Raw genomic sequence first — 11,337 nt, forward strand, 5'->3', positions numbered from 1 at the left:
GTAATAAAACTAGTAATCCAATTTTTTAAAAATGAGCAAAACTCTGAGTCTTCATTTCTCAAAAAAAAACATAAATGATCAATAAACATATGAAAAGATACTTGGTGTCATCATCCACCTAGTAAATGAAAATCAAAACAACAAGGAATAACATTTTTGATTTTATGCATTATTACTGTTACAGCATGCATGTGTGCATGTGCGTGTGCATGTGTGTGTGTGTGTGTGTGTGTGTGTGTGTAGATACACAGTGTGAGTGTGATAGTCAGAGGATGGCTTTCAGGAATAGGTTCTCTCCTCTCACTTACTCTTGTTTCTGCTGTGCCACACATGTCTGGATTATCCTGCCACCTCTGCCTCACACCTCACCATGGAAGTCCTGAGATCACAGATGCCGTAACTGCATCTGGATCTCCAGATGTGAATTCCAAGGATTGACCTTGGGTTACCAGGCTTTTATGAGATGAGCACTCCCACAGGTCTGAGACAACACTTGACACTGCCTGGGTTGGCTGTCACTTTTTAAAAGAAAATAAACTTGGCCTTGCATGTGGGGAGATGGAACTTCAACTCATCACTGGTGAGTATATAAAATAATACAGATACTATGGAAAACCATTTGGTGACTTTACAAAATGATGCATACAAATCACCTTATAACCAGCAACCACACTGCTTAGTATCTTCTCCTAAAAATTAGAAACTTATGCTCAAACAAAAATTTGCATGTGAAAGCTCATAGTAGTGCTTAGCACAAAAGCCAAAAGGGTCAATAAATACATAAATATATATATAAACAATAAATATATGGATAAACAAAATGTGGCATATCCATACAATGGGATATTACCTTGTTACGTAAAGAAATCAAGTGCAGAGAGGTACTACAACATGGTTGAATATCAAAACCATCAAGGAAAGTGAAAGAAGCTAATTATGAAAGGTCACCTATTATACAATCTTCCTTATATGAACTACGATGAAGGGGTAAATTCATAGAGATGGAGTATATTTGTGGTTTTCAGTGGTGAGGATGAAGAGAGTGATTGCTGAGTGAAAAGGAGAACACAACCGTTCCTGGGTATGGTTGAGGAGAAGGTTTTTATTGTAGATATGAGGGAGAAAACAGTCAGAGGCATCTGGAGGAGTCCAGAGAGAACACAGCCAGAAGAGGGGAGAAAGTGGGTAACGGGTAGAGAGGAGAAGAGAGAGGATCGAGAGGGGAGACCAGGAGTCAAGAGTAGAGGACCAAGAGAGCAAGGGTCAAGAGGCCAAGAGGATAATGAGAGTGTATGGCTCGAATGGCTGGGTTATATAGGAATCAGAAGCTGGGGGAAGGGAAGGGAAGCTCAGGGGTTAGAGAGGTTTAGGGTAAGGGCAGAGGGTGAGGAGTGCTGAGAGGAGCCAGGACTCTGTAATCGGTACTTGCTGAGCCTGGTGTCCAATGTATGTTTTGGTAAGTTAAATAGGCACCACAGTTAGTAATTTGTCTTGAGTTTTTTTTGGACCTGACAATTGCTTATAGAATTTCCTTTTAGAGTGATGAGAATACTCTGCAACTGGTATTCATGGTTGCATACTATTGTGAAAGTTACCAAACCTCGTATTTTCCAATGTCATGAATTATACGTCAAAAACAATCCTTGAGTCTTCCCACGAAGATCCAATTCAATTAGTCACACGCTTCTACCCATGCTTTATACACAGCGCTTCTTCAAGGAACACAAAGAACCACATAGCTCAGGCTGAGCTTGAACTCTTGAACCTCTGACTCAGACATTCTAGCACTGGAATTGTGGATACAAGCCATCACACCCTGCACACACACAGCATTTCTTAAGTCCACCCTTTTCTTCACATCCCCACTCCCATGGCCTTCACATGCCTGGACCAGGTCCTCACCATCTTTTCTAGATTTTTCTAATTGCTTCCTTCTTTGTTTATTACCAACTTCATTGCCATACACTCCCCTCACTTCCTGGATTACTCTGAAGAGTCAGGGGAAGCTTCTGACCCTGCTTTAAGAACCCCAAGGACCACTTTGCCTACAGCACTGTTTTCCAAACTGCTCGCCAGAGATACAACTGCAAGTAATTTTTCCAGCTTCCTTACTGATTACTCTCTTTATACCCAGGTCTCTAAACAAGTTCAGAAAACTGTGTGTTTGCTTCTGCTACCTTTCCGATCATATGCTTCTGCTCCTCTTACCATGTCTCTGAGCACGGAGTCTATAGCAGTTAAAATGTTGCTACTTACTCTGTGCATTTGTTGTGAGACTTTTTAATTCCACTCCTTCTGCTTGCTCTTCAAGGCCAAAGGTCAGTTGCTCTCCAGGCATGGGTTCTCACAGGCACCACGCACCTCACACCATAGCACTCTTAATTTTCAGTGAGTGCTGCCTATAAACAGACAATACAATTGTTAGAGAGCATGCGTATATTCCCTTTGGTCTTGTTCATTTCTAAACATGAGCTTGAAAATAATGGTTTTTTTTTTCATTTTCATACCCAATCCTTTGCACAGAGCAGGGTTTTCAGTAAATAAACAAGGACTTGTTGAATCAAAGCATCTTATACTCTACTTTAATATATTATGGGGCTCTAAGCCTGAGCACTTTCAAAACCACTTAATTTTAAGAAAAATTACACCAGAGAGGCTGGTAAACGTCACTACAGTCATCAAATGAATGATAAATGTTTTAAACATAGTGTTTCTTTAACAGTTTTTAAAATACTATATCATTTCAAAGAATTAATTCAAACTTATTCTGCCTTTGGGAGCCATAACAAAACTATATATCACTTTTGATTGATTTACCGATTATAACTCAGTATATAATGTTAGGAGGAACAATGAAACAGAATCTGGAATGATCTTTCCTGTGTATAAGAGTTTGTGTTAGGTTTTAAAATCTCACATTTAACCCCCCCAAAAAACCTTAAGAATAATGACAAGATAAATAAATAAAATAATGGTTGGGTGGTAATGGCACATGCCTTTAATCTCAGCACTCAGGCAGAGGCACATGGATCTCTGTGAGTTCGAAGTCAGCCTGGTCTACACAACAAGTTCCAGGGCACCCAGAGCTGTTACACAGAGAAACCCTGTATCATAAAACCAAAACACAGAACAGAATCTCACATTTATGAATGTTCTAGTTTGGTTTCTATCGCTGTGATTAAAAACCATGACCAAGAGCAGCTTGAGGAAGAAAGGCTTTAGTTGCCTAACAGCCTCTAGTCCATACAATGGCAAGTCCATCTCAACAAGAGCAGGGGCAAAAGTTGCGGAGGAGCCTACTTGCTGGCTTGCTCCTCAGGCTCCCATCCAGACACCTTTCTTATTCCATCCAGGCCCACACACCCAGGGAGGACAGACACTGCCTACAGTGTGCTGGGCCCTTGTACAACAATCATTAATCAAGAAAATGTTCCCACTGACTTGCCTAAGGCTAGTCTGATGGAGGCATTTTCTTAACTGGTTGTCCCAAATGCCCTTAATTTGTGTCAAAGTGACCCAAACAACCAAACCAAAAAAAAAAAAAAAAAAAAACCAAAACAACAACAAAACCACCTAACCAGCACAATGAGTCAAACTACAGATAATGCTTGGCCTATAAAATTCTACTTACAGGTATTTAGGTATTTATTGTAGAGAAAAAACCGTATTTGGGTAGCAAAAGCTGATGGGGGAAGTCCTGTGTATATGTCAATAAAGCACTGTTGGCCAATAGGGAAGCAAGATAGGTGGGACTAGGAGGCCAGGAGGGATTAGGGTAGGAGAAACACAGGGAGTCAAGATGTAACCACCATGGGGTAGGAATCCGGGAAACCTCTCCAGTAAGAGAAATACTTAGGTTAACAATTATGGTGTAAATACTTAAGTCAGAGCTAGCCAGTAAGAAGCAAGCAAGGCCAACAGCTTCATAATTAATATAGCCTCCTGTGTGTTCATTTGGGACTGATGCAACTCTAGAACAGGCTGGCGGGAAGGCTTCTCTTTACAAAAAGCTGTTGATTTTTTTTTTTTTTTTTGCTTATTTGAGGCTTATGTTTGTCCATCAGTTGGCTCATTAGTGATGATGGGGTGCTGGGTGGAGGATCAGCTTGTACAACAACAGTGAAACAATGTAGCCGGTGGTTCCAAGATTTAAAGCCTCTATGTTTCAAGAAGTTCAATCACCTAAAATCACACTCCTTTTGCAATGGCTGTTACCACAGGGTACCACGTAGCCTCAGCTCTCCCTGAACGGTCTTCACCCACCACAGAGATCCTTTTCTTACTTATGGCACTGCCCTGTGGTATGCAGAAAATGCAGAGGCACCAGGGAGCCCAGCTCACAGTTGGATTAAGTGCTCTGTGTAGACTGGTGGATCTGTTCCTGATTCTCACAAAGTCCAGCACAGCTCCTCTAGCCCTGAGCACACACAGAGTCTTTTGATGTCCTTAGGACCCAGAACAAACAAGGACCAACGGGGATGAGAGAAAACAGGAGAGAATAGTAAATAAAAACTAAGTGAATGCCTGTGTTGTCAGCACGTGGGAGGCTGAGATACATTGAAGAATGGTGAGCTTGAGGCCAAGGGGACTATGCAGTGAGAGCCCAGGGGAAAAACACAGAGGAAAGAAAGAAAAAAGAAAGAATCAAAGACAAGGAAATAGCCTGGTCTACAAAGTGAGTTCCAGGACAGCCTCCAAAGCCACAGAGAAACCCTGTCTCGAAAAACAAAAAAAAGAAGAAGAAGAAAAAAAAAAAAAGAACAAGGAAATAATTATAGAGAGTCAGAGAGAGGGAGGTAGTCATGCATAAAGAGAGAAATCATACATAGTCCTCATTGTCCCCTCTCTATCACGGAGCATCTACCTCCATGTCTTAAACTAAGTTTTAAAATTATAAAACTAATACTTGTTAATGAAAAAGCAATATAGACCAACACATTGAATAAAATAATGCCAGTGCACACCACTCAGACATGGCCACCATTAACTTATTTTTTACGATTTCATTTAGATTTGAAGTATATTATAACTCATTACTTTATACATTTTAAACAACAAATAATAAGAACATGTCCCATTAAACAGTCTACTGCTACTCTTGTTTTCAGACAGTAGCTATATATAATAAATCTAAGAATTGTTTAATGAAACATCTTAATGTTGAAATTGTGACTCGTTTGCTTGTGTGGGGAGGGGATATAGAAAGAGAATTTACAAGGAGCAGAGCTTATCAATTGAATTGGTTCTGCAGAAAGGTGAAAATATCCACCTACATAGTTTCATTGATTAGTGTCTTAGAACTGACTTGCCTTCATTATAATTGTTGATGTCACAGAGGACCTGAGTTTGGTGCTCAGCACTTGGATTGAGCTGCTCACAGCTGCCTTTAACTCCAGCTCTCAGCCACATTTAAACTCCAGTTCTAGAGGATACAGCGCCCTCTTCTGGTCTCTGTGGACACCCACACTCACATGCACACACCCAGACACAGACACACACATAATGAAAAATGTAAAAGTAAATGAAAATAAACCTTAAAAATGTCTTCCAGCATTTCCCTGGCATTTCTGATGAAGTCTCTCAGAATTCACACACATGAGTCTGTTTCTTTAAAGCCTACAAATTCTCAGATGTAATAGAATTATTGCTGACGATCGCATCCCATTCTTTGATTACTATCTTTTCTAGGAAGCAACCATTCTTACCTCTGTGCACTGAGCAATACAAAATAGCTGACACATTACTATTCTTAGGTTTGTGAAATTTATGTGCTTAATTTCAAATCTATTAAGTAAAATTAGTCACTACCACCTGTTATCTATTCAGTGCCAATATTTATGAACCAATAAATATGGTTTTCCTCAGCACTGAAAGTTGGGTTCTTTGTGTGATAAATATGTTCTATTTTGCAAATATAATACATATATATATACACACATTTATCATGTAGTGAGTCACATATATACATGACTCATGATAGGTCAATATAATTTAACATTTTTAATCTATTTTATCTACGTGTGTATTTACTTACTGTGTGTTCATGCATGTATGTACTAAAAGGCACATGTGAATGGCCGGGGGCCATTTGTGGGAGCTGGTTCTCTCCTTCTAAGCTGTGGGTTCTGGAGTTTGAACTCAAGTCATCAGTCTAGGCAACAGATACTCTTAATGAGCCATCTCAGGAGCCCCAGTTATCACGAATATGACTCATACATGAGTTTTATATATAAGATGATAGATTAGTATGAATATAATGAAATGTAGAGTATCAGACACTTTTAAGAATAGCCAGACGTAATACCTGAAATTGTAAATGTGACTAATCCTAAATCTATCATAAAATAACAGAAGATCTGAAAGCTTAAGGAAAATCCCAGTTAGATAAGCAATTAAAGTAGACCTAGAGTAGTAATGAGAAATGTGTTATTCAAGGTTTTCATTCTTCTAATTCAAGGGCGATGCAAAGGCTAAGAATGATGTGACATTGATGCAAACCAATTATAGCAGACATTTGAGCTTTAGTCTTAAAAGGCATCTACAATTCCAAGGATGAAGATTTTAGCTGCCACATTGTGCCTATGAGGATGTGAGAAGAGCAGTGCATTGTGGGTGCTTCAGGCAATAACTACTATGACAGTGAGTAGCAGTTCAGTATTAACAATTGCTACTCTACAGCTGTGCTGTCATGCAGGAACAAAATGTGAATCCAGTTCTGATTCTAGCTCTTCAGGGTCTATGGAGATGGCCCAGGAGGTGACTCCCACGCTTCACATTAACAAGTATCTGGTAGTCTTACTGTATCCTGTTGTAAGGATTTTGTTGTGGTTTACTTGATTCTGTAGGAATTGAAACCAGAGCCATGCACTCTACCACCAAGCTACATCATGTTCCAAGTAGTTTTATAGAGTTATCTTTAGTCCATCTCTACTCTTTCTAGGTAGAAGTACTTATTCTAGATATACATATGTAACACATTTATTAATTCTTCAAGAATCTCACAGGTTGTATTTCACTGTCCACTCTCCCCCAACTCCTCCTAGATATAACCCTACTCCACCCAACTTTGTGTCCTCTTTTTTTTTTTTAAAGCCCTCAGCTATAATTTGTGTTGGCTTAGATACTCGTGGTGTGGTGTCACACACTAGAAACTAGAATGTGCTCAACCTACCAGGGCTCACAAGCCTTTAAAAATAAAACAACTGACTCTCCCAGAAGCCATCAGCTGTCAATAGATCTTCTGTTGGGGATGGGTGAGTTATGAGCCCCTCCTCTCTTCGTGCTGCAATAATCTTGTTAATGCAGGCAAGCACAAGTGTTGTGAGTTCTTGAGTGTAGTAGTCCTGTCATTCCCAGAAGACAGGTTTCATTGTAGTTCTCAAGAAACAGTAAATGGACTCAAAAATTACAAATTGAAAAACAGTAGTAGGTTCACCCCTGGGGCCTGTGAACTCCCCTGATTCTACTATGAGCCATGGGATGGGCATAGTAAATGAACAAGTCTGAATGATCACATTGACTTGCAGTGACTTTGTGACTATAAGGATTACCTTGATGTCACCTTAGAGTTTTAAATAAATAATAATAACAATCATTGCAAAGCATTTTGTATTGGCTAGAAATTTTGTTTAATTTTACTTTTCTTTAAGTCAGAATATCACTATGTTGTCCAGACTATATCCTGCCCTATATATTCCAGAATGTTGAATTATAGGTACACAGCATCTTGCTCAGCATAACCAAGGAATTTTGCTTTATTTTTGGTTTTTCTTTTTTTGGTTTTTTTGAAACAGGATATCCCTGTGTAGCTTTGGAGCCTGTTCTAGAACTAGCTCTTGTAGAACAGGCTGGTCTCGAACTCATCCACCTGCCTCTGCTTCCCAAGTGTCCTGCCCGACACCAGGGAATTTTAAATACAGGATATATATTGTTATCTTTCTTAAATGTTATATGGTACTATGGTGATATAGGAAAAACATATTTGTTGTCATGAAAAGTGTGACATATTTACAGATAAAATGTCATGGCTTCTAAAGCTTATTTTTAAAGCGTCTTAAAAATTAAAGTTTATATAAATATACAAAGCAAAAATAATAGCCAAATATTTGTTAAATTGTTAAACCATAAATCTTGAAGAAAATATACTGATTTTTTTCATTGTTCTGCTCTTTCAACCTCTGCATGTCTGAACATTTTCAAAATAAGATGTCAAGAAAGTTAGGAAGAATTTGTGGTTCTTATAAAATGTATATTTTTTGGTAGGTGAACATATACCGATGACACAGACCTTGAAAAAAATAAGAAAATATGAAGAAAGTTGGGCAATTTCACAAGGATAGTGCATGACTACAGTTTGATGCTGTTACCTGTGTAGATGTGAAATGTTTAAATAGTGACAGCTGGAGTCACTGTCATAAAGAAAAGGGGGATGTTTGGTAGAGCTAAATAGAAAGTACCACATTATAGCTCTAACCAGGATCTGTAAGCATGGCTGCTGTTTGATCCTAAAATGTTGGGATGTTCTGTGTTGTGTGGGTTGGTTCAAGAAAGAAGTCACGCCTGGCAGTGGTGGCGCACGCCTTTAGTCCCAGCACTCGGGAGGCAGAGGCAGGCAGATCTCTGTGAGTTCGAGGCCAGGCTGGACGGATAGCCTCCAAAACGATACAGAGAAACCCTGTCTCATAAAAACCAAAAAAAAAAAAAAAAAAAGAAGTCTCTCAAAGATGAAATTTTAAGTCCTGTGTGGCATCAGGAAGGTCCATTCTCTCTGATGGACTGAACCCCAAACAGCTATACAAGGGTCTATTTTATTGATTGCTACATAAAGTTGTTTTTGTGTAAAGCATTTCCTCATGCCAAGGTCCCTAATCTAATCTATATGTGTCTCTAAAGGAAAGCATCACGTGTCCTTTAGTCTTTTATTGTGTATCATTTGCAATACACAATAATCTAAGAGTCTCCGTGTGCCAGAGGCATCTTGTGACCAAAACCATGCAACACCCTTTCAGAAAAGCAATTATACATACCACAGAAAACAATCACTGTTATCCCCAAAGATTCTTTACTAGTCACCACAATGATTCTTCAAGGTCAAAGTACTTCTAGAAAACATTCTGTTGACTACACCAGATACAGGACTCTGCTAAATTCCTACAACTCTACAGGGATTATAGCTCTGGAATGGCCAGCATAAAGGCAATGTGGACTATACCAAAGCTAAACACGGGGCCAAAGAGAGCAAGCTTGGCCATGTGTTCTGAGGAGACTGAGAGAAACACCTCATTCTAACCTCGCACCTACTGCAGACATGTGAGCAGTCAGTCAGCAGTGAATCTTTAGTATACATGGTAGATAAGCAGAACTTTCACATAAATATGTCATTTTTCTGTCCTTAGAGGTGAGACTTTGATAGGCAAATGCATCTGCCTTTGCAGCAAGGACATGAAACACGTGAACCAGGCCACCAATTACACCAGAATCCCTTTCTTCACCATAAGGAATGAGGTTCTGATGGTTAACATCCTCCTGCTGGTGGGATCTAGAACCACCTAGAAGACAAACCTCTGAACATGTCTGTGAAGAAGTTTCTACACTTAGATCATTGAGATACCAAGATCCACCCTGAATCGGGGTGGCACCTTCTGCTGACACAGATCAATACATTTTACTCACAGACTGAATAAAAAATAAAATAGGGGGTGGAGAGACGGCTTAACCTTTAAGAGCACTGGCTGCTCTTCAGACAACCTGGGTTCAAGGCCCAGCACATTTATGTTAGCTAACAACCATCTATTTAACTCTAATCCCAGGGTATCTGACTCCCTCTTCTGCCCTCCATGGGTACCAGGCATGCAGGTCGAACACAGTCAAACTTGCAGGCAAAACTGTCCCTACACTTAAAATACACACACCCCGGCCCCGCCCCTCCGTATTTCAAGACAGGGTTTCTCTGTGTAGCCTTGACTGTCCTGGAACTAGCTTTGTAGACCAGACTGGACTGGAACAGAGATCCTCCGCAATGCTGGGACTAAAGGCGTGCACCACCATGCCTGACTTAAAATATTTTATTATTTATTTATTTATTGGTTTTTACGAGACAGGGTTTCTCTGTATTGTTTTGGAGGCTATCGGTCCAGCCCGGCCTCGAACTCACAGAGATCTGCCTGCCTCTGCCTCCTGAGTGCTGGGATTAAAGGCGTGCGCCACCACTGCCTGGCAATATTTTAAATCCCACTTAAAAAAAATAAAATAAAACCAGGGGTGGTGGCGAACACTTTTAGTCCCAGTGCTCAGGAGCCACAGACCAGTCTCATTTACACAGTGAGTTCCAGGCCAGCTGAGAGTTACGTAGTGAGATTGTTAGCATTCAGGCAATTACACCAGCCTGCCCTTGGGGACCTAACAGGCCAGCAACAACAGCCAAGATGGGACACTGTGGCTACTGCAGCCACTCAGTAGAGCACACTCCCTGTGTACATTCCCCACATCCCCTCATAAAAAACAAACCCTTCTCATCCCACTCTCTTTTCCCTCCGCTCTTGCTTAGAGGACCCCTTGGCAATACAGCCCCACCCAAGAAACCTCCCATATGAACTCTGTTGTATAGTGTGACTTTGTGGTGCCTCTTGGCTCCAACCTGCCAAGGTTACCTTCTGCTGTTAAACTATCACAAAATCCTGTCTCAATAAAATAAAATAAAATAAAATAAAATAAAAGCACTGGTGTTTGTCACTCCCTGCTTCCTGGCTGCAGATGCAATATGACCACCTACTGCTGTCCCTTCCCCATCATGATGACCTGAACCCTCACACTGTAAGCTAAAATAAACCCTTCCTTAAGTTGTTTTGGTCAGAGCAAGAAAATTAGCAAATATAATGGCTTTTACCAGGGGACTGGAGAACACTTTATCAATTTTTGAAATCAACTCCCTAGGAAAAACAAACAAAACAAAAGAATTTTTCTTTTTACATACAAATCTCTATTTTTCTTAAATTCTGAAATAAGAATTTAATAATCCCTTCATGATGTATTATACTGAGATACCGAGCCCAATGAACAGCACATCACTGTCAAGTCCAGATTCTCCAATCCTGAGTCAGTAACAAAAGCCTGTGCCCTTTGCAGAATTGGATCCCAATATGCTTATTTCTGTCCAATGTGGCAGAATTTGAGGGTTACAAGGAGTCATGAAAGAAGATTGGAAATCAAGAGTTGTGGGGCCCAGTACAAGTTGGTACACACCTGCCACTTGGGACACTCCTGCCACTTGGCTGCACTGATGCCATGGCAAGGCTCAGTGGAGACCGACCAGAAAGTAGGCCTCAAGTTTCAGTTTAC

This window comes from Mesocricetus auratus, unplaced genomic scaffold (assembly GCF_017639785.1).
Source record: "Mesocricetus auratus isolate SY011 unplaced genomic scaffold, BCM_Maur_2.0 Super-Scaffold_100019, whole genome shotgun sequence".
Taxonomy (NCBI): Eukaryota; Metazoa; Chordata; class Mammalia; order Rodentia; family Cricetidae; genus Mesocricetus; species Mesocricetus auratus.